The sequence below is a fragment of the Bactrocera neohumeralis genome, unplaced genomic scaffold, assembly GCF_024586455.1.
Source record: "Bactrocera neohumeralis isolate Rockhampton unplaced genomic scaffold, APGP_CSIRO_Bneo_wtdbg2-racon-allhic-juicebox.fasta_v2 cluster09, whole genome shotgun sequence".
Lineage (NCBI taxonomy): Eukaryota > Metazoa > Arthropoda > Insecta > Diptera > Tephritidae > Bactrocera > Bactrocera neohumeralis.
Genome location: NW_026089622.1, coordinates 18792673 through 18799810, shown reverse-complemented (window position 1 = coordinate 18799810; position 7138 = coordinate 18792673). Strand labels below are relative to the sequence as shown.

Sequence of the window (7138 nt, the reverse complement as noted above, 5' to 3'; positions counted from 1 at the left end):
GGATGTGGAAAGAATGCATTCGACTCTTTTAGAACACATAAGAATACTAAAAGAATACTAAAAAACGCTGAAAAGATTAATGACTCTGAGGAATTGGTACTAAAAGCAATAAACTTTCATAACAACACAATTCATAGTACAACTAAACTTAAGCCAATAGATTTCATAAATAAAATAAACATAGATTTAAATGAAGTTAAAGAGAGATCTGAAACAAATAAAAAGAAAGCCATTGACAGAAAAAACATTAAAAGAGAAAATGTAACGCTTAATTTACGAAATCAAAATCTATATATTAAAAATCCTGCTGCAGGCAGACAAAAAACTGCTAAAAGGTTTAACAGATACCACTACAGCAATCCCAATAAAGTAGATACTGCACAGTTCAGAAGGCCATTAAAGCATATAAACTGAATTGAAACATAAAAAAAAAAATGTTTATAAATAGAAAACTATGTATGTATACCTTATTTTTTATAGTTATATGATTTAGAAATAACAAATATAAGTAGGTACCCATAATTTACAATGTAATTAAAATGTTACATTAAGTTCTGTAAAATATATGTATACTTATGTAAATCTCTTTTTTTTTTATTTTCAAATGTATAATAGTAAACTTAAATTTAATGTCTACCTTTTCTAATATATTTTTACCAAAGGGCGAGTTATATATAAATATGTCAAACTCTTTCTTTTCTCGCTCTCACTCTCGAATAACAAATTAAAATTTTCATTTTGTTTACACCCATGGGTAGCTACATAATCTCTTCTGGAATCTTTAGACTGCAGTTGGCGGTATTGCACATGGGCAAGATGATTAGATTCAAAAGAATATAGTATTTCTTGAATTATCTCTTGAATAATAAATGATTATTTAAAATAATAAAAATTTCCTGTTGAGAACTTTTGAAAACACTTAAGATAATTTTTTATGTGAAACATCTATAGGCGCTGGTAAACATGAATGTCGCCGTGGCGATACAGGACGTTCGTATATATTTTTACGCGGCTTGCAAAAATCTGTGTCGATATGTATGCAAGCTCATACATGAACCTACATATTTACGCTGCTTTGTCGGAGAAGCTGTTACAGCGGCAAGGGAAGCAGTGGCAATTGGTCACTTTGTGTTCGTTTGTGTTTTCGGCACAGTTTGGATCTTCTACCAACAACACAATGTTGTGACGCTTTGTCGTCGCGTCAGTCTTTTGACACATTGACTCTTTGACAAAATGTGAGCTTCGGCCGTTGGTTGTCTGCAGCTTCGCATGAGGCAATGAGTGTACACATTTCCAAACAAAGTTGTGAGTAGACAAATTTACAAACATTATGCGTATGGTTTTTGTTTACATGCTCACATAATAACATACATACGTGAATATGTGCGACCGCTTGGCCTTCGATCGCTGCAAAATCCCATATCATATCATTGTAATTGAAAGTTGAAGCAAGAATGGATAGTCTACTCTGACTAATGGTCGATCTCAAGTAAGATTTGATCAATTTAATTGCCAAAAGAACTTTCACAAGATGCAACTGACACAGGTATTGTGAGTAGTATTCTTAAAGCTGTCGCTATATCTTGTAGGCTTCCAGTCCCATGTGTCAAAAGTGTACAAGATATGGGGCGATATTTTTACGCGATTCTCAAAAATCTGCGTCGATATGTATGAAAGCTCACTCACAAACATACATATTTACGCTGGTTCGTAGGCGAAGCTGTACAGCGGCAAGGAAAGCGGTGACAATATGCGGCCATTCGTTTATTTTTTTCGGCACAGCTTGGATTTTCTACCAACAACACAATGTTGTGACGCTTTGTCGTCGCGTCAGTCCTTCGACACATTGACTTTTTGACAAAACGTGAAGTTCGGCCATTGGTTGTCCGTGACAACGGAATTTTTGTATGAAACAATGGGTGTATATAGTTACACACAAATTGGTGTGTATGTAGACAAATTTACAAACATTATGCGAATGATTCTTTCAAATTTGTTTACGTGCATACGTAACATATGTGAACATTATGCGTATGGTTTCATAAAATCTTTTTATATGCTTATGTGAATCTGTGCGAAGGCATGGTCTTTTAAAACGTTATCAAAGCCTTTAATGCCCAAAGCAAACAAATACATAAATGTGTATATAAATATATACTATATAATAACTTAACAAAACTTTATTAATTATAATATTTACATAGGTAATTATGATTAATGGAATTCATCATTAAATAGGTCAAATTGCACATATGTACATGAATACTTATGTGCTTTAATATCAAATATATCTTTCATAATATCTATAAATGATATCCATAGTCGTTTGCGCATTGTAAATACGCGAATCTGTTAGCGTACATTTCTAAACATTTAAATTAACATTACTTTTCTCATTTAACACTGAAAATGCTCAACTCTGCTATTTTCGACCCCCGCATGTTAAATATTTTTCTGAAATCCGCTAATAAATTTTTGTGGTGAAATCCACTAATAGAAAACTGAGCCCCTCCAAAAAGAGGAACCTTGTGACAATCGGCACACCATGAACCTTCTCTATAATACACGTTCTCTGTTCTCTATAATACACGTTATCTGGCTCTGTCGCCGAACTGTCAAATTTGCGTGTTTTTTTCTCAACATTTTAACCCGAAAAACTGGAACATTTTCTACCCTATAAAAACGTAAAAGTGAGAGTTGCAGCTGATATTTATTTACATTTTTGAGTTCAATTTTTAATAAAATGAATCATGAAATTTTGTTGTATTTAGTTATGGAAATTGCAAATCAACTGATGGATTCATCATCGTCTTCATCAGAAAACGAAATTGGGATGGTAGATATTCTCTACCTAGGGTAAAAAATTTCGTTGAAGATGTGGTGAACGCCTATTCGGAGGCAGAGGTAAGATAAAAAGTATCAAATGAGAATCATATTTTCAATATATTTATAAATTACAGGCCTTTACCATAATCCAGAATTTTCGGAGAAGGAAGTAATCGCTGAAAGTGTAATTATGGTTTACAAAAATATTCAAATATATGTACATAATATAAATTATATATAATATTATTTGCAGATAGCTGGGTTTCGGAATGTCTTGGGCTGCAATGATGGAAGCTCCATCACAAGGAGAAAACCCAAACATAAAATACGCTCTTCATATATCAACAGGCATGAATGCGCATCAATCACTTTGCAAGGTGTATGCGATGCAAAGTTACGCTTTTTGGACGTATTTACCGCGGTGCCTAGCAAAATCCATGATGCTGGAGTTCTCAGATTATCTTTCATTGGTAAAGAATTGTCCAGTTTATGTGCCCCAAAATACCATTTATTGGGAGATTCAGCATATCCTTTAAGGGAATATTTATTAACACCATACAGAGACTATGGTAATTTGACAGAATCTGAAAAGTTGTACAATACCAAATTAAGTCAGACGAAGGTAAAAATTTAAAATGCTTTCGGAATGCTGAAATCCAGATTCCGTCAACTAATGCGTCTAGATTTCCACAACGTTCAGTCGATGGCAAAACTTGTTTTGGCATGTTGTGTTCTACACAAACTTTGCATCTACATGGGTGACTTTATTGATTTTAGCAATTCAAGGCGACAGGAGAGACCAACTTCTTTCACAATTAGGTCAGATTAAACGTAACGAGGTTAAGGCCCAGTTCTTCATTCCAAGAAATGTAGACTAACTATATTTTTGTAATTTAATTAATTAAAACAAGATCATTCATTCAATACAATAAAAAAATATTAATATAATCAGGCACAAAATAGTATAGTTTAAATAGGTATAAACAGGTATATTTAGGAACATAATGTATATGTATACTAACTATAATATTACTTATGTATTCATTTCCAACATATGTAGTTGCAATCAATTGCTGAATATTATTTAGCAGAGTCTCATTGTCTGTCCACACTGAAACCAAAACGTATTATATACTACATATTCTGGGCTGTGCTTTATTTTGTGTACTTACTTTTTATTCTTTTAAAACAGGGGCTTATGTGAGAATCGCAATTATATTCCATTTCAAAATTCTTATTTGTGTTATTAATTTTGACTTGTATTTTCTATTCTTATTTTTCTGAACAAACGAAAATAGTAAAACAGCTGACGAATGACAGGGTCACACTTTTTTGGTTCTTTTGTGATGTAAAAAGTGGCACAATTTCACAGGGTGTAATTGAGAATTTGAATAATGTTATCATATAATGAGGAATTTTCTAATAGCCTTTTATGATTATATGAAAAATACTTTAATTAATTATATACATATGTTTCTTTTTTCAAAGTAAGATATATATTTAAGAATTAAAATTACTTTTTTAAAAGCTGCCCTTTAAGAACTTCTGGTATTACTGGTTGCTTATTTGCAGCTAACATTTTTCTGCGATAAATATTTAAAAGGTGGCATATACTATATATAAAATTTATTTATTCCTCTATTTGCTCTATGAATCTATATTAAGAAAACTGACTTTATATATACATAAATTGTATTAAGCTTTAGCGTATAATAAATATTTTTGGTGCAAAAATTTCATACATTTTTACAGAATAAGAAAATGCAACCATTTCAATCTAGAATGCCAATAAACTTCTCACATCTTTTCCTCTGTTTACATTCTATCGGCTGATATTTTTTAGAGGGAAGCAAAATGTTGGTCGACTCTCTTTAGTTAATGCTAGGGCAAGCATCTTTCTTTCTAAAGGAATTGCATTTTGAAATACCTTCTAAATACGGATGTTTAGCTTACCGAATATCTTAAGATTAAAATATCAAAACGCGCAAATGTAAGAGAAAGCACAGAAAGTAAGTATGAACTGGCTAAAGGAAATCTTCTATCTTTCTTGATACAGTGTGAATATTTATGAATCCCTTACAACTGGTATGATCAAACCTAAGGAAAAGCTTACTCTTCAACTCTTATTTCGTAAGAGTTATGTATTTAAAATTCACCGCTTAACTATTATTCTGCGTGCAATAAATAAAAGTTATCAAATACTTCTTATTTTGTAAGCGATAGATAAAAATCAAAATATAATGATTATTTTGTGAAGTAAAAATTAAAATCAAACTTTAAAAATTTCTAACATAATTGTGTTGTCCTAAAAAACATTATATTACTACATCATATATGGCATACCTGACCATTTTTCTTTTTTAATGGCGTAGGCACCGCTTACCGGCTTATAGCCGAGTTAACAACATCGCTCCAATCGTTTCTTCTTATAGTAATTTGGGGCCAATTCGAGACACTAAGTGCAGCCAGTTCCTTTTCTACCTGATCTCTCTAACGGATTGTAGAACTTCCTCAACCTGTGATTCTGCGTCAGGTACTGCGTCGAATACTTTCACAGCTGAAGTGTTTTCATCCATACGGACGACATGACCTAGCCAGCGGTGCCGCTGTCCTTAATAAGCTGCAATATGTCAATGTCTTGATATAACTCATACAGCTCTCCGTTCCATCGAATGCGATATCGCATTGCCAATGTGCAAAGGACCAGAAATCTTCTTCTCTCGAAATCTCATAGAGTCGTATCATCAGATGTTGTCATCGTCCATGTCTCTGTACCATATAGCAGGACGCGAATAATGAGTGACTTATTGAGTTTGGTATTTGTTCTCAATTGCCTACTAAGTCCGAAAAAGCACCTGTTGGCAAGAGATATTCTTCGTTGGATTTCGAGGCTGTTATTTTTGTTGCTGTAAATACTGGTTCCAAGATAGACGAAATTATCTACAACTTCGAAGTTATGTCTGCCCACGGTGACGTGGGAGCCAAGTCGCTAGTGCGACGACTGTTTGTTTGCTGACAGAAGATATTTCGTCTTGACATACTTGCTTCGCTTCCTTATCCAGTCTGAAAAGGACTTACGGCGCAGATGTTGAGGCCAATGATATCAATATCACCAGTATACGCCAGAAGCTGTACACTCTGGTAGAAAATTGTTCCTGTTCGATTAAGCTGTGTAGCTCGAAATATTTTCTCCAAAAGTAGGTTGAAGAAGCCGCAAGATACGGAGTCGCCTTGTCTGAAACCTCATTTGGTATCGAACGGCTCGGAGAGGTCCTTCCCGATGTTAACGGAGATTTTGGTATTGCTCAACGTCAGTTTACACAGCCGTATTAGTTTTGAAGGGATATCAAATTCAGACATGGCGAAATAATAGCGGCTCCTTTTCGAGGAGTCAAAAGCAGCTTTGAAATCAACAAATAGATAGTGTCCTCGTTTGGTATCGAACGGCTCGGAGAGGTGCTTCCCGATCCTGACGGAGCTTTTAATGTTGCTCAACGTCAGTTTACATAGCCGTATTGGTTCTGCGGGGCTACCAAGTTCAGACATCGCGGTATAAAAGTGGCAACTTTTCGTGCTGTCAAAAGCAGCTTTGAAATCGATGAAGAGGTGGTGCGTGTCGATTCTCTTTTCAAGGGTCCTTTACAAGATTTGGCGCGTAGTGAATATCTGGTCGGTTGTTGATTCTCAAGTTCAGGTGGTTTTCTCTAAACTGATAAGATCCAATCAGTTTGTTGACGGTCGGTTTCAATCTTTGACACAATACGCTCGATAGAACTTTATTTGCGATATTTAGGAGGTTTATCCCACGGTAGTTGATGCAGATTGTCAGGTCTCCCGTTTTGTGAGTTGGGCAGAGCACTTTTAAGGTCAAATCAGTTTGTTGACGGTGGATTTTAATCTATCACAGAATACACTCGATAGATCCTTATATGCGATGTTTAGGAGGCTTATTCCACGGTAGTTCGCGCAGATTGTGAAGTCTCCCGTTTTGTGGGTTGGACACAGCACACTTAAATACCAATCGTTGGGGATGCGTCCGTCCGACCATTTTTTACAAACAAGCTGATGCATGTCCTGATCAGTTCTTCGCCGCTATGTTTGAATATCTCAACCGATAATCCGTCGGCTCCCGTCTCTTTGATGTTTTTCAGACGGGTAATTGCTATTCGTACTTCTTCATGGTCGGACAATGGAACGTCTGCTCCATCGCCATCGATTGGGAATCGGATTCGTTTGGTTACGGTTTCACTGCCATTCAGCAGGGTTTTCTCAATAATTTTAGTATGCTCTGGGCATCGGTTACTAGATCACC

General features: G+C 35.0%; 1 pseudogene; it reads left to right on the top strand.

The window, feature by feature from the left end:
* Nucleotides 1–1531: 1531 nt before the first annotated feature.
* On the top strand, nt 1532–3808 carry LOC126764643 (putative nuclease HARBI1; annotated as a pseudogene).
* The last annotated feature ends 3330 nt before the right edge of the window (nt 3809–7138 follow it).